This window comes from Echinops telfairi, unplaced genomic scaffold, assembly GCF_000313985.2.
Source record: "Echinops telfairi isolate 266 unplaced genomic scaffold, ASM31398v2 ScPeMD7_21;HRSCAF=78, whole genome shotgun sequence".
In the NCBI taxonomy this organism is placed as follows: Eukaryota; Metazoa; Chordata; class Mammalia; order Afrosoricida; family Tenrecidae; genus Echinops; species Echinops telfairi.
This window is the reverse complement of record NW_022103918.1, coordinates 13,311,158-13,333,638: the sequence shown is the minus strand read 5'-3', so window position 1 is coordinate 13,333,638 and position 22,481 is coordinate 13,311,158. Positions and strand designations below refer to the sequence as shown.

At 46.2% G+C, this 22,481-nt stretch overlaps 1 protein-coding gene across 1 annotated transcript in view; it reads left to right on the top strand.

The window, feature by feature from the left end:
- LOC123521502 (inositol 1,4,5-trisphosphate receptor type 2-like) overlaps positions 1–22,481 on the top strand; it is a 183,033-nt gene that overhangs the window by 128,328 nt on the left and 32,224 nt on the right. The gene's annotated exons all lie outside the window — the stretch shown is intronic.

Below are 22,481 nucleotides of genomic sequence, written 5' to 3'. Positions count from 1 at the left end.
GGATTAAAAAGATCAAGAGTTTAAGCAGTAAACACTTGTGCTTTGGAACAGTTTAATGTTTAGTCCTGATGAGAGAGCACTGGTTCCCTGTCCATATTCACTTGAGATTGATTTACCATTATTGGTGATGGATTTGTATTGATCCAGCTGCTTCAGTTGCTTATAGTTTCTCATTATGATCAGTAGACTTGCTTAGAGAATGTAATCGTTCCATGATTTGAAGTATCTTCTGTGTCGTAGAAGATGAAAAGTAACTGGCCTAAAAAGAAGGCATGGGTGCAACTTTGTCAGATTGAGATATACATTTCATAACACAGATAGCATTTGATTCTACGGATTCCATGTTGACCGTAAGCCTAGAGTTCCTGGGTGATCACAGAGTTAATGCCCTTAGCTGCTAACCAAAAGAAAGGAGGTTCTAGTTCACATAGAGTTGCCTCAAACAAAGGACTTGAGCCCTATTTCCAAAAATATAAGCCCTTGACCATCTTAGGGAACAGCGTTCTGCCCTGGCAGACACGGACTCACTGAGTTGGTGTCCACTTGAAAACAAATGAGTGTCAACAGAGCTGTACACCGCAGTTTTCTGTCTGAGAAATCATCCCACCAAATTGGGTTCATTCTTTGAGTAGGAGGCTTTCGAAGAACATGATCCTCTTTGCTACCTGGTCTTGACGGGAGCCTTTGGTAAGCACCTCTGTTGCAGGGCACTGAAGTGTCAGGAGAGATGGATAATAGTGACTCTCTGTCCGTCCCTCTAGGAGCTGCTTAGGGAGGCATACATTACAACACAGAGTGGAAGATGGGCCAGCATTGTCTGAGGTCTGCGCCTGGTAATTGGGAGGAAGATGTTTTATTGGGCTTAGAAAGTAAATAATGTCAGAGCAGACTTTGAAGTTTATCTTGAAGTGATACTGGAAGGCCAAGAGTGTTGGGTTAGAAGGAACAGTTTAGTCGTCGTATAAACTTTTAAGCCCGAACGATCTGGCTTCAAACCTTGTCTCGGTCACTTACCGACGGTGTGTTTTTGACGTCTTAAATGAGCCTTTCAACCTATCTGGGCTGTGTCTCAACCCCCCAGTCTGAAACAGGGGAAATCCCACATCCGTCAAAGGGCTGGCGTGAGATCAACGAGATGATGTGCACAAAGGGGTTTTGCGCAGTGTGAGTAGTCAGTGAATTACAGCCCTGACTGTCCACAGAGAGTGGAAGTCGAAGCTATAAAATTGAGACCTGCAGGTGAAGGGAGAAAGTCTAGAAAGAAGAAAAAGCAGACAGAGGCTGGGACGCACCGACCCTCCCCCAACCCTCTTTAGGGATTTTTTAAAAAAAGAGCAGTAAAATAAATGGAAAAGAAGGCAGTGAGGAGGCAGAGAAGAGTGGGATGTGCCAAGTCAGCAAAACGAAACAAACTCCAACCAGTTGCCATCTAATGGATTGCAGCTCGCGGGGGCCCCAGGGGGCTGCAGAGGGAAGATGCTCCCCATGGCTTTCAGTCTGGTGACCCTGTCCTTCCCAGACACCTCCAAGCGGGGTCGAACCCACAACCATTTGCGTAGTCAAGCGCTTAACTGTTTGCCTCATATGGAACTCCGTGCCCCAAGCCAAAAGTTGAGCATTTCAAGATTAGAGTTCTATAGTATCAATTGCTGCTAAGAACACACAGACCTTCAAGAACAGACAGGACAAAAATCTATGGATTTTGCAATAAAGAAAACACTAGATTACTTTTTCCCATAATAGAAGGCTGCTGTAAACAGGTCTCCTTGTCATTAACCTTGAGATTAAAACCAGCATTTTACCAGTCACTTGGAGTAAAGATAGCCTGGTGGCTTAGTGAGTTAGATGCTGGACCATCAGCCATAAGGTCAGAGGTTTGAAACCACCAACGGTTCTGTGGGAGAAAGATGAAGTTTTAAACACTTGTAAAGATCTACAGTCTCAAATCCACCGGAACAGTTGTTCTCTGTCCCATCAGGCTGCTGTGAGGCAGAATGGAGCCCCTGGCAGTGGGTTGAGTTGTGCACGCAATGTTTGCTGTATCCATGGTCTCACCCACCTTTCTGCCCACCTGCTCTGTCAGAGAGCTCTCCAGAAGCAGGACAGGAGGCGTCAGAGCCCATACGGCCATTCCAACCTGAAAAGCCTCTTCCAACCAGTGCACAAGCCAGGGAGTACATCCCTTCCTGAGTTTTAATGAGTGACGTTAGCTCTGGTCTGGTGGAAACAAAACGTCAAATCTCAGGGAAGAGTGTTGATTTCCTGGAACAACCTTTTTAGAAAGCATCTAAAAGTCTGCTGATGAACACAATTCAGAAAATCTGTTACTCCAAGCTCCGTGGTAGAGATACGGCTTTGTACTCCGATCCTCCTGGATCGAAGTAAGGTGGGAGAGCACATGGAAAGTTGAAGCACATCTCACCCCGGAGAAGCTACCTTTCCAGTTTGGTGGGATCGCTTGTCGGCATTCTCCCGCTACTTTCACTCTACTTCTTAAAAATAGCTTCATACACAAAGTTGATTCCACTAAATGTTTGTCAACAGGGCTTTGGAAGAAGGTTTACACTTTTAATAATTGATGGAACTGCTATCCATATGAATTTATACAAAAGAAAATGAGTCTGTTTCTTTTTTTCAATTTTGTTTATTATTTTTTAAAATCTCAGAATTGTGCTACAATACTTAATTAAATCTTATTTGTACATTGGGATCCTTAAAAAATGTCTCTTGGTTTTGATGAAATGAGAAAAGCAAGAATATAACAAGGTTAGGGGATTGTTCCTCCTCTGTATGTTTTTTCCACCTTCAAAACTTCAACTTTTACTTTATTATCATGTCAATAAGGAATATTTATTCTAACGTCTATTTAAGCATGGATCATCCATAAAGTAATAGATGGCTTCTATATGTTAGGGTTTTATAGAATATACCTGTCCTTCTGCATCCATCTATATGACCTCACCCCTGTCTTCCTTCACTCCCCAAAGCAAGGTATTTAAATACCCACTGCCAGAGTACCTGAACTGTAGTATACGGTAGGGGAGATAGGGACAGAGCAAGGTGTTGTGCAACGGTATTTTCTTCTGACAAGCACACCCATGGTTTTTGCTAAGAAAAACAATGCTTTGAGTTCATATTTATTTGGAGCAAAAAATGAAAAGAGAAAAGGAGAGACCCTATAAAGAAGTAAAAATAATGAAAGGGCACAAGAGTATACATCCTCCACTCCATTGCTCGTAATGGCCTTCGAGCATCACGAAGCCCCTTTCTTCTCCCATTACCCAAAGGATGATGACTGAGGAGGAACAAACAAATTAGAGGTCATTGGGAAAATGCCCAGGGCTTTTAGCGGTTTCTCTTAACATTTGGGGGACATTTTCAGATTTTCAGTCTTCATTTGTACTGAGATATGTCAGGGGTGTTTGGGGCTATTTATTCCTTAATTCAACAAACAGCAGGGCTGAACGAGAGTAACCTATAAGAGCAGGTGCTGCACGCACAGAGAATGCTGATCTCCCAGGTGTCTGGGAATACTGAGGCTGCTCTGGAGATCTTGGCTAACTTCCCTCCCACCCCCCACCCCCCCACACACCACCCCCACCCCCTGCTAGATGGCCAGGGCTATTCAGGCATCATTAAAAAAAAAATTGGCAGAGAGTTGAATCTGACCCATGGCAGCCGATGTATATCAGAATAGAACTGTACTCCGTATGCCTTTCCGTGGCTAGTTTGTCTGAAGTAACTTACCAGGCCTTTCTTCCAAGGCACCTATGGAAGGACCTGAGTCTCCAGCTTTTGGATTAGCAGCTAGTGCATTAGCCATCAGCATGACCCAGGAGTCAACTCGAGATCTGGGATCATTGGGCCCAGAGAGGGCATCTCCTCCTCGTCACGCGTGGTGCCATCTAGCTCTTCCACTGCTTTGGGGCTCACTTCTAAGGAACTAAGACGTGCTTCCTGACGCTGCAGTGCTCTTGATCAATTGGGACCATTTTTTAATAATCATTTTATTGGGGGCTCTCACAGCTCTTATAACATTCCATACATCAATTGCATCAAGTATATTTGTACGTATGTTGCCATCATCATTTCTAAAACATTTTCTATGTGAGCCCTTGGTATAAGTGCCTCTTTTTTCCCCTCCCTCCCCTCATCTCCCACCCTCGAGAATCCTTAAGCAATTATAGATTGTTATTCTTATAATGTATCTTACACGCTCCATTGTCTCCCTTCACCCACATTTCGGTTATTCACCCCCTTTGGAGGTGGGGGCTATATATCCAGTTTATGATGTGTTCCCTCCTTCTCCCCATCCCCCCTCCCTGACCCTCATGATGTCAGTACTTCCACTACTATTCCTGAGGGGTTTAATCTGTCCTGAATTCCATGTGTCGAGAGCTCTTAAACAAAAACAAAAAACAAAACAAGAAAAAAAAACCCCACCAATAGATAGTTCCAGGTCCGACCCTCATGTATGTTTTCCAATCAAGTCTGATGAGGTGCCAGGCCCTGTCCCTTAAGTCAGAAGTCCAATTTCAGGATTCCTCGGGGGCTTGATTACTTTGCCCCCCTTGCTTCCCTGTTGCACTCCCTTTGTGTTTTACCCACTGTGTGTGGAGCACGCTTTCTGCAGTGTCTGCAGTGCTGTCCCCCATAGCACTATGGGTCAGTGCAGGAACGTCATGTCTTGTGGTGGGGCCAGCCCTACGGGTCCCCTCTGTGTATTGGCTGCTTTGAGCAGGGATGTCATCCCTGGAGCAGCTTGGTGGGCCATGATAGGGTTCTCGCTCTCTCTGTCTCTCCCCCCACCTCCCCTCTGAGTCTGCTCCAGTGTGGTCTGGACAGGCCTGCCTCTCTCCCCAGCTGTACCTTCAGTGCTATCCTCTAATGTCTTCTTCTGGTAAGGGGGTCAACATAGCTCTGTTTGGGTCCCGCCCAACTGGGACAATTTAACTCATGCTTCTGTCAGCAGAACAATTGTCTGTCTTCGCACAAAACAATCATTGTAAGTTTCTTGAAGGCCACCACCAGATAGAGGTAGCTTTTTGTTCTGTGCAATTGCTATTGCAGGACAGGTAATATCTATAATATGCATGAAAAGTAACATCAGTAAACATTGAGTGCTTCCTGTCTTCTGGCAGCTGTGCTAAGGATTTGATCTATAAAGATAAATAAGAAATAGTCTCTTCCCTGAGGAAGCTCAAAACATTTATTTAATGAATAAATGAAAGAACACATACATTAATATATGAATGATCTCTTCTGCAACCTCTGATAGTTGGATATATTTTATAGAAAGACACACCAAAATAGCTGCAAGAGATTGGAACATGCATTTCTCATTAGTCAAATGCCACCCTTCCCCTCTTTCAGAATCAGAATATAAAGATGCAGTAAGGAAGGGTTATGCCGCCTGAACCGAGTATTAAAAACCAGGTGGCTGGTTTCACGGAAGAGCCACTTAAATCCCTCTGTTGTCACTTGCACTGCATGTCTCAAGCCCGGGGCCCCTCATATGAGCACATGACCTTGAGGAAGCTGCTCTTGTAGCACAGGGGTGGGGTTGGAGTTGGGGCCAGGCATTTGCCCTTTTCCGTGTCTCTACATACCCCACCCTTACAAATGTGTTCCTCCTGGCCACATCTGCTAAGGTCTCAGAACAAAAGCAGGATAGAAAAGAAACCCAGTCCCCCATTATTTGGGCCGCATAAGCAGAGAAAAGAACTAACAATTTTCCAGATGTTTTCTGAGTCTGGAAGGCAAAATCCAACTTCTGTAGCTGATCTGTAGCTGCCGGAGGCAGGAAGAACCTTGGGCTCGTCAAAAGCACTGACTCTTCTCAGATCTGCATGCACCCCTGCCCATGGAATCTCTGCATTATTGTTGTGTGTCATAATGATGAGATTATATGTTTTGATTCCATTTTTTATAAGTTATGCTAATTGTGTGATTAGACCTAATTATGCCAATTATATCACTGTTCAATCTTTAACTAAATCCTATTTTGAAGACTTTCAAATTTAACCAAAGGCGTTTTAAAAGAAAGCCTGTACTTTCCAGGCCAGCCCAAGGGGGCGTTGGCAGCCCAGCAACGCACAATTAAGAAGTCAGTGCATAGTTCAAGGCGATGCCGCCTTCCCTTGCTGCGTGGTGAATTCAGACACGTGTCTTCAATTTAAGGGAGCACGTTTTCCACGACCAGCCCTGGATTTCTTTGTCATTGTGGGTTCGGGCCTATACGTTTTTCCAAGTTTCTCCTCAGTGCTCAGATGCAAGATGCATGAACGACCACAGATGTTAACATCTCTCTAATCCTCCTCTCAGCTTGTGGAGTGGGCAGACAGGCTCAGGAATTACCCTGTGGCTGTCGGAAAAGTCTCCATCTCCAAGACTCTGTCCCAGCGCTTGGGGTAATAGACTGCTCAGGGCTGGTGAAAGGATCTGTTTGCAGTGGAGGAAGTATGATGGGGAATAAAATCGAGTGAATTAGCTAAGGCACCAGCTCTGCTCTGCCGAGACATCACAGGCCGCCACCTGAATTGACCAGGATCTGTGGGACCCCGATGACCATCCACCAAGCTAAAGAGCCTCAAGAAGTTAATCCGTGTTTAAGGAGAAGGCCAGTGTGAAGGAATAAATCGAGGCATTTGAATCAGAAGTCTGACTTCCTAACATTTCCATTTTCTTACAATGTGCTCAATTGCACATCCCTTTACCTGGGTTTAAAAAAAAGTACCATCAGGATAATGTGCAAACGATTAAAAGCCTGCATGGCACAACTGGTCAGGTGGTCAGATTTCAGAATAGATGTCAGCGGAAAAGGCAGTGGGATCCTGGGAGCCTGCTGCTGTGCCGACCCTCACCCCTTTCCTTCCTGGCCCTTGGGGCTGGGGTAAGGGTGGGGGCCAGAGGATCAGTGCAGGCAGAGAAGGCTCCAGGGGAATTTGCAGGGTTTGGGAAAGGCACAACCTGGCAATCAATTTGGAAAGCAAATCGCAGTATTTTAATATGCTCCTATCTGTCCATGCCAGCTAAATACTGGTCCTGGTGTCGTGGCGCTTCCCTTGGTGAGTGGCGAGGAAGAGTGCATAGATGCTACACACTAACACCGTGACTAGGAATCGTACTGCCATTTGAGGAGTGCTCACGAGATCCCGGGTGCCTGAGTTCTTGTCACGTGCAATCTCCTTTGCAGCTTCACAGCAGCCTTAGGAGGCAGGTCCTGCCATTCGTCTCCCCCATCCTACATGTGAGGAAGGGGCATTGGTGATTCAGTGGTCGAATACTGGAGACTTGGGTTTGACGACCAGCCGACACACTTCATGCACAGCCGCCTCTCGCTGGAATCTGGTGTGTGGCGATGCTGCGGAACAGGTGTCAGCGGCCCGTCCAGACAAAGGTGAGCTAGAGGAAAAGGCCGTCCGTCCTTCTTCGGAACACCAGCCGGTGAAAGCCCTGTTGGTCACAATGGGCCAGACCACACGGCTCATGGAAATGGCACGCCTGGGCAGCAGTTTGTCTGCTGTGCAGGGGTTCACTCTGAGTCTGGGCCGACCTGATGGTAGCTAAGAATCATGACACACGAGGAAACTGAGGATTAGAGTTAGTCGGTAACTTCCCTGCGTTTGCACAGCCAGGGATCGTGAAAGGGGAAGCTGGGTGTCTACTGTGCCGGGCATTTTCAAGTGGTCCGTAAATGTCTCATTATGATTCACATCTATACAACGTTTAAAGCTAGAAGCCGTGATTCTTTTGAGAACAGGCCAGGCAGGTGGTACCCAGAGCTTTCAGCAGCCAGGCCCACACTCAAGAGAAGAGCATCTATAACAATTCCGTCCTCGGGGCAGGGAGTAGACCTGGCTAGTACACAGGAAGTCAGATGACAAGTCTACAACCGCAGGAAGGCGTGAGAGGAATTCAAATAGGAAGCAAAAGTGCTCCTTCAGAGCTGGTTGGCAAGGGGCAAGGTTAGAACTGTTATCATTAGAATTATTTCACCTCCAACAGAGGCTGCCGGACATTTCTGTTTCCGTGAACTGCACTTCTTGGGGGACTGAAACACTTACCCCGGGCCTCCCAGGAGCACAGCCATGGGAAAGACAGTTACGCTCACCAACAGTACAGCGCAAACCCGGGCCGTGGTGGGAGACGTGATAGTCATACAAGTACTGGACAGCGCACCCAGAGCGAGTGTAACCCTTCAGTGGGCCTGGGAAGAAAACCAAAGCTCTTTCGTGTGGCCATGTGTACAGCCAGCCTCCAGCCAACTCCACAAACTCATCTCGTCCTACGCACCTTAGCAGTTCCAGCTCAGCCTCGGCAGCCCTGTGCGTACCCCTGAGAAGGTACGCCTCTCCCGTGAAGGCCTGTGCACTGGTCCGATGCCCCTGGACGAGATGATGGACACGTGGCTGCACCGATGGGCTGGGCACAGGAACCATTGTGAGGATGGCACAGGACCGGGCAGTGTTTCCTTCTGCTACGAACAGCGTCGCCCTGGGTTGAACGGACCCGATGGCACCTCACAGCCACAGCCGTCGCCTGTCCTTGTCTTCCATGCCAGGCGCCTGACCACCCTGCTGCCCTCTGTGTCCGTGCAGCCCTCCTGTCAGTGTGACCTAACTCGTTTCTGTTCTCACGGACATGTTCATTGTCCCCACACAGAGACACTCCGGTGGGGCATTTGCTCATCTGCTTGATGCCCTGCTGTGGTCCCTGCACCAAATTCTTTTTTTTTGTTTTTTGAATCATTTTATCGGGGGCTCTTACAGCTCTTCTCACAATCCCCATCCGTCCATCCATTGTGTCAAGCACGGTGGTACATATGTTGCCATCATCATTTTCAAAATGTATTCTTTCTACTTGAGCCCTTGATATCAGCTCATTTCCCCCTCCCCCAGCCACCCTCCCTCCCTCATGAATCCTTGATAGTTTATAATTTATCAATTTTTTCATGTCTTACACCGGCCACTTTCTTCCTTCGCCCACTTTTTGTTGTCCATCCCCCTGGGAGGGGCTTATATGTCAATCATTGTGATTGGGTCCCCCTTTCTCCCCACACCTTCCCCTTATCCTCCTGGTATGGCTACTCTCATTATTGGTCCTGAGGGGTTTATCTGTCCTGGATTCCCTGTATTGCAAGCTCTTATCTGTACCTGTGTGGGTGCTCTGGTCTAGCCAGCTTTGTAAGGTAGAATTGGGATCATGGTAGTGGGGGAAGGGGAGCATTAAAGAACTAGAGGAGAGTTGTGTGTTTCTTCCTTGCTGTACTGCATGCTGACTGGCTCGTCTCTTCCTTGTGACCCTTCTCTGAGGGATGTACAATTATCTACAGATGGGCTTTGAATCTCCACTCTATCCCCTCCCACCCTCCCTCATTCACATCAATATAATTTTTGTTTTGGGTTGTTGATACCTGACACCTGATCCCACTGATACCTCATGATCACCATAGGAGTTTGCCCTGCACCAAATTCCTAGCACCACTCAGCTGTGTGTTTCCTATTACACGTATGTTGCTGGGCTGATGGGAGCTCTACCACTGGAATTTCAACTACCAGTTGGTGGTACCCAGGGAAGATAGGCTCCAGCCAAGCTTCCAGATGAAGCCAGACTAAGGAGAAGGCCTGGAAGTCTACTTCTGAAAACCAGACCACGAAAATACTATGGGTCACAACGGAATATTAACTACACGTGCTGGACTATCACCACCCAAACCCCCCAGGTTAGAAGGCACTCAAAATACACAGTGCCCACCACAATGGACTTGAGCCTACCACTGCTAGCCACTCAGTTCTGACTCAGAAGCCTATAGAACAGAGAAGAAGTGCTCTGTAGGGTTTTTGAGATGATACATCTCTATGGAAATAGAGAGTCTCCTCTTTCTTGTGTGAAACAGCTGGTAGCTCTGAACTGCTGACCTTGCAGTTAGAAGCCCAGTGCTCAACCTGGTGTGCTACCAGTGACCGTTGAAGATGGTGCTGGGCCAGGCAGTGCTCGGGCTTGTACACAGGATCATCCAAAGTTGGAGCCGACAGGCCAGCAGCTAACAACACTAACAAATTCACGCCTGGCACACAGTAAGTGCCAGCAGAGATTTGCTAAACAAAATGAGGGAGACAGTGCTGCAGGTGCCCAGATGGCTGTATGGTTATGAGGAGCTGGGGGCTCCAGGGAAAGCTTCACAGAGAAGGGTATGAGGAAATGTGGAGCTTAATGCATGAGGAGTGGGTGTTAAGAAAGAAGAGAGGACCCTATTTCAGTCAAAGTGCATTTCTTAAAGGGAGAGAGGAGCAGAGAGAGAAAGGTAATGAGTAACCATTCAGGGCATGCTATGAGCCAGCAGATTTGCATGGTACCTTATTTAATGACATCCATTTTATATAAATTAAGACTCAGAGAACACAGTGCTCATCCAAGATGGTCAGTCAGGAACAGATTGGACCAAGGCCAAACAGAATATTCTGGGGTCCCTCTGTCTTATTATCTTTCCTTGTGCCCTGTAGTGAAGGCTCAGGTGAAAGTGAGGATGGCCAAAAGTATTGGAGAAAAGCTAGCAACTGCCGTCTCCAAAAAAGTCCTATTTTCGAAGCAAATCCTACCCACTTCCCCAATATTTTAAGGCAATTAGAACTTGTACTTTCTGTGCCCTGGTGGCATAGTGCATTAGTATTTGGGCAGCCAAGGTTAGCAGTTCCAAACCCCCAGCCGTCCCACAGGAGAAGAGGAGTTTTTCTCCTCCTGTACGCATGTGCCGTCATGGAAACTCACTGGGCTAGTTCTACTCTGCCCTGCCAGGTTGGTATAAGTCAGAACTGACTCGATGGCGATGAATTTGGGCTCATGTTATCATTTTTGAGGTATGATCTAATATTTCTTGAAATGCTAGCCAATAAATAAAATGTCCATATGTTGAGGCTACATTCACTTCACAAGTAGATTGAGTGCTTATTGCGTAAGGCCCCTGGATTAAGGACTCAAGGCTGAGAGAGGGAGATCACAATTTCCTTTGAGGCGCTTTGGTGAAATTAGAGGAGAGAAATATAACAATGACAATACGGTGCAGTGAAAGAGCATGTGACTGAGCAGAGGGCCCTGGAAATGAGGTCCATGAACTCAGGCCTGGCTACCAGAGAGGCGCCGTCACCGCGTGGAGGTGGAAGAAGCAGTGAGGTCAGCCTAGAGAGAGATGGAGGATGTCTGAGGCCAACGTGGTCATCAAGAGCCAGAGTCAAAGGATCTTGTTCAGCCAGAAGATTTTTTTTCTTTTATCCTGAAAATTAGAGGAAGTCCATCAAAGATAATGAGCCATTTCAGAAATGTATATTTCTTTACATTTTAGAAGAATGCACCAAGACAATATAAAGAATACATTCAAAGATTCCATCTTGGAGAAGGGGAAAAAAATACAGGCAGAAGAATTTCGTTAGCCAACAACAATGATGAGTGGTGACACAAAGGAAATGGCACTGGAGTTGAGAAGCAAGGGGATGTGTGAACAAACCAGGGAAGAGGCTTTAATGAAGGCAACGTGAAGGTGGTTTAAGTCTCTGGTCTGGGATGGCAGTGGAGTGGGGAGGGAGGGGTCCAGGTGCCAGGGGAGTGAGTTGAGGAGGAGGAGTTATCATCTCAGTTTGGTTCCTAGGGTGGATAGAACCAAGTGGGTAGGTCCTATTTGGGTGTCTATGTGCTCAAGACCAGTAAGAGACTGACCACGTAGGTCTGTAATTCAGAAGGGAGGTCTAAAGCATGGTCCACTCATTCACTGCCACCATGTTGATTCTGACGCATAGCCACCCTACAAATCTTAATGGGAGCTGATAACCGTATCTGTGTCCTGTGGAGCAGCTGGTGGATTTCAACCACTGACCTGTGGTTAGCAACCCAATATGTACCCATTATACCTCCAGAACTCGCTGAGAATCCACCCGAAAAAGATAATCTATCAGAAGAATGGGATTATCACAGGAGACTAGAACAGTGCTGGGTACAATCACTATGCTCAAGAAGAGTTGATTAAGTGGTGTTAGAAATTCTTAAATCACTAGAGTATACTTGATCATTGAAATCATGGATTTGGAGGCAGCGACAGAATGAGAGACTATGGAATGAGAAAACCAGGGAAATCGCACCCGCAGGCTGAAGGGCACATGGCTTCCCTGTAACATTCTGATATTAATAGCAACAGGACTATGTCAAGAATACCATGTCAATATTGTATCCACCACCCATATCTCATTTGTTAAAAAATTGAGCCAAGCAGAAGAAAAACAATTTCTAAAGGAGGCTTCTGAAAGAGGATTTCAGCTTCTCACCAGCCAGTGGACCGGGAAGCGACTGGATCCGTTTGTCGCTGTCTTGTGATCCAACATGGGTGAATGAGTTTGAACATGCAATGATGCTGTAAAACCTTCATGTTTATTGCAAAGATGATTGGAGTTTTTCTGGACTACACGAGTACTCCTTTCAGATGGTGACCCATCTTAAATCATTCATTTTAAGCTTATAAGGCAATGTTTACCTTTCTGTGTCTTATAACCTTAATTAAAAGATTTCTTCCTGCTACACCGATGAGAATTCGTGTTTCGCATTTCTAGTCGTTACCCTAAGATCTTGTTCAATTCTCCGTTGACTTTCTGGAATAATAATGTCCACATTGTTAGGACTGATACATTTTACTCAGAAATTCTGGCTTTCTTCCAGAGGGTAATAGACGCCATTCAAATGTAAATTGTGGGGATGAGAACTATGCACTTTATACACCGTAAAGCCACGCGATGTCTGCCTAATGGCTTTCCACAGGCTAGCATAACTGTGCCATATTATGAGTAATTAATTGAAATGTCAATTAAGCTGAGAAATACTGCTGTTGTGCTAGGGTTCTCAGACAGGCTAATTTCCACCGGATTCTGGACCACTACCTAAGGGAATTTGTGACACACGTAGCTGGACTTGACAAAAGTCATTTAGCATTTGTATCTCAAAACTTAGCCATTGAGAGTCGTGCTAGTGGAGTCAGTTGCTCTTGTGGGGCTTTAGAAATCAAGGAAGGAGCCTGGTGCTGCTGCAGCTAAGGGCTGGCTATTTGCTGAAGAGCCAGTCTGTGGAGAAAGACGTGGTGGTGGCTTCCGTTGTGAACACAGCCGTGGAAACCCCACTCTCTTCAACAGGGTCTCTAAGAGTTGGAATCAATTCACGGGCAGCACATTGAGAGATGAAGATGTTTGAAAATAATAGCATCTGAGGTGCGATGTTACCGCAGCCCTCTGAGATGGTTCCTCATCCTCAAAGATGAACATAATACTTATCTTTATAAGTATCCCTAGAGGAATTAAGTGGAATCCTATCTATTCTAGTGCCCATCAGTATTAGACACGGGAATATTGCTCAATGAATATTTGATTACTTCACTTCTCCTTACAATGTTTTGCAACCAAATGGATAGACTTACAGCTTCAGAACATTCCTAAGCCATTTTAATATCTACACCACGGATTTTTCTGAAGATGGATGCTTGTGATGCTTTATAGGTTGGGCAGTGGTCAGCTTCAATTTATTCAATTAATGCTTATTACCTACAATGCCCTAGACACGGGGATAGTCCCTAGAGAGGAGCTCAGGGCCGGTGTGACACCTCCTGCCCTGTGCCCCCCCCCACCCCCCACCGAATTACAAGCCCCTACAATTGTAGAAATAGTGAGTATTTCCTCTGGAAGGGGTGTGCAGCAGAGGGACCTTTCTATCTTGTACTGTGACTCAAATTCCGATCGTGTTCACTCTGAGTTCTTTGATATTTGAGTTCATTTCAGTGTTAGAAATCATTTTAGGGCAGCTCTTACCCCAAAGAAGATGCGTTGTGAAACCACCAGGAGAGCCCGGTTAGGACACTATTTTGGCACACATGCAGCCACCCGGTGGTGGAGTGGACTTGACAGCCCCTGGTATTGGTTCTATTTGCGAAGGGACCCGTCGCTCTGTAGACGGCGTTATTGTGGTTTTGTTCTCCGTTCGCTGTGTGAAGTTCAGAGTGGTTGGCAGGTTCTGAGACCAAGGCCTCCTGAACAAGTCCTGCCAGTAGACCTGTGACCGAGACCAGAGGCTTGAGTTCCCTGGCTAGCGGGTCCTTATTCAGGTCGGGATGCATGTGAAGACACAGTTTCCAAAGTGCCTTCTGTCCTGGCTTAAAATTCTGACAGGCCTCATGTATAAAATGTTTCTTTCTATAATGTTGGGCTATCTTAATGTTTGGTTTGCACAGACCAGAAGCAATGGTGGCAGCTGTCATGGGTTGGTGTGAACTTGACCTCTGGAAGGTCTTGTGTAGATTCCCAGGGATCCCCCGGCTGGGAGGAAAGCCTGGCTGTGAAATTCTGACAGCCTGCAGCCCTGTGGCCACTCGTCCATGCTGCCGGCCTTTTCAGGAGAATCACACTGAGCAGGGACCCGACTATGAATTTTCTTTAAGAGCTAGAGCCAAATCCTCTGAGAGCAAATTAAACTGTGATTCTGGCGGGGGCTCAGAAATTTCCACTGTCTACAGGCTGCAGCTGTTGGGCAGGCCCACTGAGAATTCCTGCTTCCAGAGCTGAGGGCCTAGGATTTTTCTGAAGCACCAAGTTCAGTTTTAAAATGCCATTTTAGCAGGCAAAGGCATAATGACAGTGGATAGCTATGGAAATAGCACTGGGTTTTGGTGATAAATTGTATTCTTCTGGTGAGTGCTAGGTCTTCTCCATTGTGTTTACTAACATGTGACTCCTGTGTGCCTGGTAACCAAGAATGAAGTGCGAGAGGACTACTGAAAGGGAGTCAGTGGAAGGGAGGGACCCTGTGTAGGTAGCATGGCATAGGAATTTAGCCAAATGGCCTGGTGAGGGGACTTTGAGAAATTTGGGATACTTAACTTCCTGGTGATTCAGTTAAGAAACCCTGATGGCACTATGGTTGGGCGTCTAACCCCAAGGTTGGAGGTTCAAACCCACCAGCTGCTCTGTGAGAGAAAGGTGAGGCTGGCTGCTCTTGTAAAGATTTATAGCTGTGGAAATGCCAGATAGGGTCACTATGAGTCAGAATCAACTTGATGGCAAAGAAGGAGTTTATAGAAATGTAAGCATTACCAAGTGATGTTTACAGCAGCAGGTTAGCTGCTATAGAGAAGTACAGATAAAAGACAAATAAATTCCCAACCTTTGAGAATCTTGGGGCTAAGCGTAGAACAAAACACATAGCCGTGAGCATTAGACGGTGTTGCCAGGCTGCAGCCTCTGCCTCACTGCAGATGAGTGCAGTGAGCCTCACCTCCCTGTCCCACAGGCTAGGAGAGGCTGGTGCAGAACGAGCAGCTGAGTAATTGATACTCAGAGGGTAGCCGGAACTGCTCATCTGTATTAGATTGGGACCAAATTGTAGCAGGAAGTGGTTGTCAATGGTGAGGCATTGTGCTGAATTATGCAAACAAAAGAGAGGCATTGACTTTCTTTATAAATCAAGGAATTCTACAATTTTGACTTGGGATGCATCCCCCTTTTTCTGCTCCTACATTGTTTAGGGTTGTTTCATTTTTGTTTTTCAGCACTTCCTTGGAAGGAGTTTTAGGTTTTAACTAGAAGGTCCCAGGCCCAGCTGCCATAGAGTCAGCTTGGACACATGGTGATTGATGCCATGTGTATCAGAGTGGAAGTAACTTCCAAAAGGTTTTCAGTGGTCGGTTTTTTGGACTTTCTTCCACGTGGCTCTGACTGGACTCACAAACTTCCAACTTTTCACTCAGCAGCCAAGCGTGGTAGCCCTTGGCACCACCCAGGGACTCCGTATCAGCATTCACCATCAAAATGCTTCTTCTACACTGCCGATCATATAGACACTAATCTAAATTTCCCTTAACTTCTGACACTTCAGTCCAGATAACCTCATCTAGACCTTTGCAAGGCCACTGCCAGCAAGTTGGTTGCAACTCCTAGCGCCCCTGCAGAACCGAGTGGAACTGCTTGACCCTTTGGGTTTTTCCAGGCCTGTAAAGCTTTCAGTCTCTTCTTTGTCCCTCCTAGCTGGTGGGTTCAAACTGCTGATCTGGAAGGTAGCAGCCCCCCACCCATGCCACTGCACCTGTCACTAAATTCTTGTCACTAAGAGTTGCCTTTGTTTCATGCCTGCCTCCGTCATGGTTTTTCCTCGCAAAGTGGCCATTTTTCTATGTAAACCTGCCTGTGTTGCCCCCCTGGCTCAGAACCCACCACTGGATGCCACCGTGAACAGACTCACATCCACACTCGGGCCCTGGCCTCGCTGTGCCCTGTGCCCCTCCTCCTTGCCTGTTTCAGGCCACGGTCTCTGTATTTGCTCTTCTCTGGCCGGCATCTCTCAGCTTGTTCTCTCCCGTCCTTCCAGCCTCTGCCCAAACAGCCACCTGGCCAAGGGGGACTCGCCTCATATCATTCTTCACATGTTTTATCCTGCTTTTGTTTTAAAAATTTCTCCAGATGCTTAAGACTGTCTGACAATAAAGTGTTTGTTTGTTTGTATGTTTTATTGCATGCTTCTCTCATTAGAATGTAACCTGGGGTACAGCAAGGCCTTTGTTTGGTTCCCTGATATATCACCAGGACTTAGAACAGTGGCTGGCACATAGTAGATGCTTAGTAGAATTTGTTGAGTGAATGAATAAACAGATGAACAAGAAGTAATTAATGATACACCCTCGGGAATAGCTTAAACCCAGAAACCAGTTGTCAGCAAGATGATTCCAGTTCCTGCTTAGCTTCCTAAGAAGGCCGATGAGAGCAGGTAAGGGAGATGGTACCGTAGTTAAGAGAACACACAGTCGTCTGTCTGCGTTCGTCTCCCAGCTTCACCCCTTTTGAACTGTGTGATTTGGGGTGGTCAGGTTCATCTCTCCATGTCTCTCTTCAGCTGGATGCTCTAGAGAAGCAAACCCAGTGATCTATATTTAGATCTCTCTTTAGAAAATGGCTTTCCCGGTTGTAGAAGTAGACCGGTGCAGCCTGAGTCCATACCGGCTCCAAGTCATGTTAAATGTGAGCCTGGGGGCCTCTCCTATGGTAATTAGTGAACCTAAGATTAGCCGGAAGGTGACAGGCTGATGACTGCAGAGGTAAGCGGCGGGTACTATGGCTGGCCATTGTCTGAGGTTCAAAGAACTGGGGGTCCATGAACCAGATTCAAGGACCCAACAAAAAGCAAGCAGGGCCCCCGAGGTCTCCCATTGTTATAGGGAGGAGGCTACAGTCCCATCCCCATGGAAATGTGACTTCAATGGTATCAGGGCTGTGACCTGAGTAAGAGTCCACCATGACCTTCTTACAGCTGATTGGCTGCCCACTGAAGATTCCATTTGTTGATGACATGGTTAGGTCATGTCCTGGGGGTTACTAGCCCTAACTGCCAAACCACTGAGAATCCTGGCCCAACCGAGTTGGAAAAAATCTAGTTATCACCAGGCCTCAGGGTTTTTTTTCATCAATGAAAAGGCAAGAAAAAAAATAAATAACATTACCTACCTTAGCACTGAACGCTATGTTTGAATCCCTCGAACATGAACTCCCTGCCAATCCCTGTAACTCTTCAGCCCTCATTCCGGCAAACATTCAAATGGAACCTGTAACCATGAGTCCATCCGACCTCCAACTGACCTCTTGGAACGGAAGATGCATCAGGAGTCCAGAAACTTGGCAGATCATGGGAGGGCCGCATAACCTCTCCTTGCTGCTTTTTATGAAAAGTCATGGGATTTAATTAAATCTATCAAAAGAACTTTTCACATTCTGATAGCCTGTGGTTCCCTTCTTGGAAAGACTTAAGATCCAGAGGCTTATGCAGGTGAGGAATCCTATGCCGACCATGAAGATAACCAAGCGAGTCTCTCCTCATTAGTGAGAGCTACTGGTCGTTTAGGTGATCAACAAGTCCCGTAATGTCAACTAGATTTACTTCCCGGGACTTAATCAGCCATGGAAAACATTGCTAGCTCTGCTCTTTGTGGAGAAGTGACAAAGAACTTGTGATGAAGCTGCAGTCCGATTGAGGTCAACAACCATGTCAGCCATCTTTTTCCCCCACGTTCTTACTCTTTTCCTAAATTAAGCACCACCTAAGAAAGATTAGTAATTAGTCTATATCATTGGCAAAAGATGGGAATTATAATTAAACAGGGATGGAAACACACATGAATGCAGCTGTTCCATCTGGCAGCATATAAATTATTTGATCTGTTCAAATCTTAGTAAATAATCTGTTCCCACTGCTCATTCTTGTTCTTGACAAGTATACATCTTACTGTGACCCTGTTGCCAGACTTCTTCTCTTTTTGTAACTTTGATGTTACATTGTTCCATTTATTTATCTTTCTATCTGCCTTAAGAGTTTTTGTAAGACTTTGATATTTGGTTCCAAGAGTGTCTTGTGAAAATTCATTCTTTACTGTCTTCTTTGCATCTCTCTCTCTCGGTAGTTGGGTGAATGTGAATTGGAGGGAATTAAGATCATATTTAATAAAGGAAAAACTTTAGCGTTTAGAAAAATCAGGTTAGCTGTAGAGAAAGAACTCCCTGTGTGTCTTTGCAGCATTTACTGTGGTGGTTGTTGAGAAGATGATTAGCGTGCTACATAACAGAGTAAGGAACCATTCTGTTCTATTTAAATGACATTGATGTACTTTTTATATCAGGGAATCTTCAATATCTCTAACAACAATCTTTGATATTGTGGTTTATACAACTACCTCAAGGGGTGTTCAGAGATAAAAGCGTCAGAGGTTACAAAATGGGTACCTCAATTTATACTTAGTAGATGCTACGTAAGCCACTCCACAGAATTCAGGAGATCAAGAACTGCATTGTATGTTGGGAATCTGGAGGAGCAGGGTTTTCAGCAACACTCAACGCCGAGTTATTGGTTTTTATCCACTGCGTTCAGCAGGCACAAGGGTGGTTTTCCAAAGGACCAAACAGCCCATTTTTTGCTCTCTTCTATTTGTAGTGGAGGCTGGGGGGTTGGGGAGGAGTTAAAATGCTGGTCTCATAGAGCTAGAATATTTGTTCTTCCAAACTATAAAGAAATCACCAATTTACCTCTTTCCACCTACGGTTATTCGAACGATCACTATAGCATCCTTCCTGCAAGTGACTGCAACAGGGAGTGACCGTTGTTGCTTCTTGAAAGGATGTGTTCAAGTAACGTGCACCCTCCCTAGATTAAGGGGGACCTACTTCCTGGGCTGAATGTAAAGTAGGGGGTGATAACAGGAGGAGGAATCTTCTCCTAAACGCTTGCATTTCCTTTTAGTTCTTCTCCTAAAAGGAATCCCTAAGCAGAGACGGGGAAGAACATGGCAGACGTTAGTAGTTATTCTCATAGCAAAACAAGATCGAAAAGAGAGAGCAGTGCAGTAAAAGATCCCTGATAAGAACAGCCCTGCTACTGATGAAAAGTGTAAACATCATGGGACACCGCTTTCTGAAAAATAGACTCCTAATAAGCATCGGTATCCAACTAAAATTAGCCAAAAGAATTGCCGACCAAAGCCTTATTAGAGAACTGTTGCGTGGAGTGTGAAATGATAGTTATAAGTTTGTGTAGCTCTTCCGTGCTTATTTGTAATTGAGCGGGATTTTCGTTGCCCCCCTTGCTGCTGCTGTCATTTGGTAGCAGAGAGGGCATTCTCTACATCCTGTGGGCAATGTCTTCAGCATCCGCAAAGGGAGCAAGGATGCAGATTAGACAGCTCCAAGAAGGGGCCAGTCAGCATGGGCAGATGAGAACAGGTCTTGCGGACGCACTGAAAACCTGTCAGCAAACAGAAGAGGATTCATTAATGGGATCCTGGTAATTAATTTACAATAGATTTCTCTTTAAGTACCTCTTTAGAGAAATCTTAGGTATTATTTTTATTTTCTAGTTTAATTTTCTTAGTTAACTGAGATGTTCCCGCTTAACCATTCTAGTAAGCCCAGAAGGAAAACAGAGGCATGCTTCTGTATTCTAGCTGTCCCAGAGTGATACTGATGAGTTTTGTTTTATAAATGATGCTCACTGACGTCATTCCCAAATTACCCAGAGAGCAGTCATTAAAAATCCATAATCTTGGATGAAATGGACTTGCAGTGATGGCAAGCTGGTGGCAGAGGAGGCTTCTTCGCCTGCAGGTCCCCCAGGGTCTCTGAAGGACAGTGCCCCGACAGGTCCTCTCTGAGGAGATAAACATCGCAGGCCCAGAGACTGTGCACAGAAGCCACTGGGCTGAGAACCCACTCACCAGAGTCAAAAGACGGAGGAGTAGAAAAATTGGAATGGCTATGCATTGATTTAACAGAATAAATGATCATTTCTGAGCAGAACAGGTGTGGCTGGTCCGTGTAATTTCTGCAGTGAAGCCAGATTACAATCAGAACGTTGCTTAAGGCATGAAGGTAGTTAGCAATGTCAGTGCGTGTACGGATGGATTGTGCTGTGACTTCATTGCTGTGCGCAGCTGTAGATGGGATGGTAGGCTAGAACTTGAATCCTGAGCAAGTCCTGGCTTTACTACTTATGCAAACTGACAAGTCTGACTCACGGTGACCCTGCGGAACAGCGTAGAACTGCCCCTATGCAGTTTGAAGACAAAGTCTTTACAGGAGCAGAAAGCCTCATCTTGGGTGGTTTCAAAGGACTGACTCTGTGGCTGGTGTAGCCCGCTGTGCCCCTCCAGCCCTGCTTTCAGGTGCGAGCTCTGCGAAAGCCCATGAAGATTGTTTTCCATCACCACTCCTCTTCTACAGTGAGTGCCTGTTGGGTACTGCTTCAGCACCGGGAGCAACGGGTGTTCGTCTGGGTTAACTAGAGACACAAATTCACGGGCACTGACAAGTGTATAAGAGAGAGGTTGATATAAAAGGAAATGGTACATTAAGAAAGCATCCCACCCCAATCCCGTCCAAGCCCATAAGTCCAATATTAGCCCAGATGTCTGATGCCAATCTATAAAGTCCTCTTCAGACTCACGAAACACGTGCAGTGATGCCAAGTACAGGACAATCACAGGCCAGTGGGTAGAAAGTCTTTGGATCCAGGGGCCTTGTAAGCAGCTCAGTGCTGGCAGGGGTCTCCATATGGTGTTTCCGGCTTCAAAGGTCTGGTTGCATCAGGGTAGGTCCATGTGGCTTCTCCAGCTCAGGGCATTAGTGTTGTTCCATGTGTCTTGTCAGCTGCAATGTCTCCCAGGGAGTGAGCCCAGAGAGAGAAGTGTCTCGCACCTCCAAGGAGGAAATACAGGAGTCCCCAGAATCCTCAGGAGAAGGCCAAGCCCACCCAGAGGCCTCATTGACAGACTAGACTCCAACCCTTCACTCTTACTCCTCAAATTGATAATTGATTATGTAACTACCCAAACAGTAAACAAACCAGACAAAAATCCTCTTGCTCATGAAATTTGCATTCTAATGGCAAGCCACAAACCATTAAATAGCCTGTTCATTGGTGGTGTGTGCAGCACAGACAAAGCAAGGTGGTGGAGCTCGTTGTCAAGTGAACGGCATCACGGGGATAAGCTATGATCGCACCTGGCCCATCAGTTTCATTCCGACTTAGCATCGTTGATGTTTAGTTGCCTTGGGGTTGATTTTTGACTCATTACTACTCTTATGAGGGGTGAGTAGGGTCTTGCCAAATATCTCCAGGAAAGCTCTGGAGACGAAAGTGGTCGGTTCTTCCTCCCTGTGGTCGCCCATTTATGCCCAGCTGCCCACCCTGCTCCACATGGATGGAGGTGACCTTTGTTGTTGTTGTTGTTGTTGTTGTTGTTGCTGCTAGGTCCCATTGAGTCATTGGCTCCTTCTCGTAGCACCACCACCCCCTGTGTACAATAGAAGGAAACCCTGCTGGGTCCCAAGCAATTCTTAACAATTGTTGTTAGGCTTCGGCCCGCTGCTTCAGTGACTGTGTCAAACCATCTCTCCTGGAGGGTCTAGCATGGCATACAAAAAAAATAATAATAACTTTTTAAGTATCCTGTGACTGATGAAAAATAATAGGTGAGCCAGGGCCGACATCCACCCTCTGGTATGCATGCACCTGTCCCTAAACATGTGAGTATTTGCTGAGTTTGTGTCAGGCACTAAGCAGAGACAAGCATCTGTGGTCCTTTGACATGTGTGACATTGGGATGAATGGAGAAGTGTGTTTTCTAAAATGTGATATTGGCATACAGGCTCCGGAACCCCAAAACCAAACAAAACAAAAGAGAACCTCACTGGCTTGGAGTTGGTGCTGACTCGTAGTGATCCAACAGGAGGGTAGAACTGCCCCTGTGGGTCGCCGAGACTTTGACTCTCTATGGGAGTAGAACGCCCGGTCTTTCTCCAGAAGAGCAGCTGGTGGCTTTGAACTGCTGTGCTTGCATTTAGAAGCCCAACAGTCTCCTTGAGGTCCTGGAAGGGCTGTGTTAATTGTTTGGGTTTTGTTCAAGAGCACACCCTTGAGAACTCTGG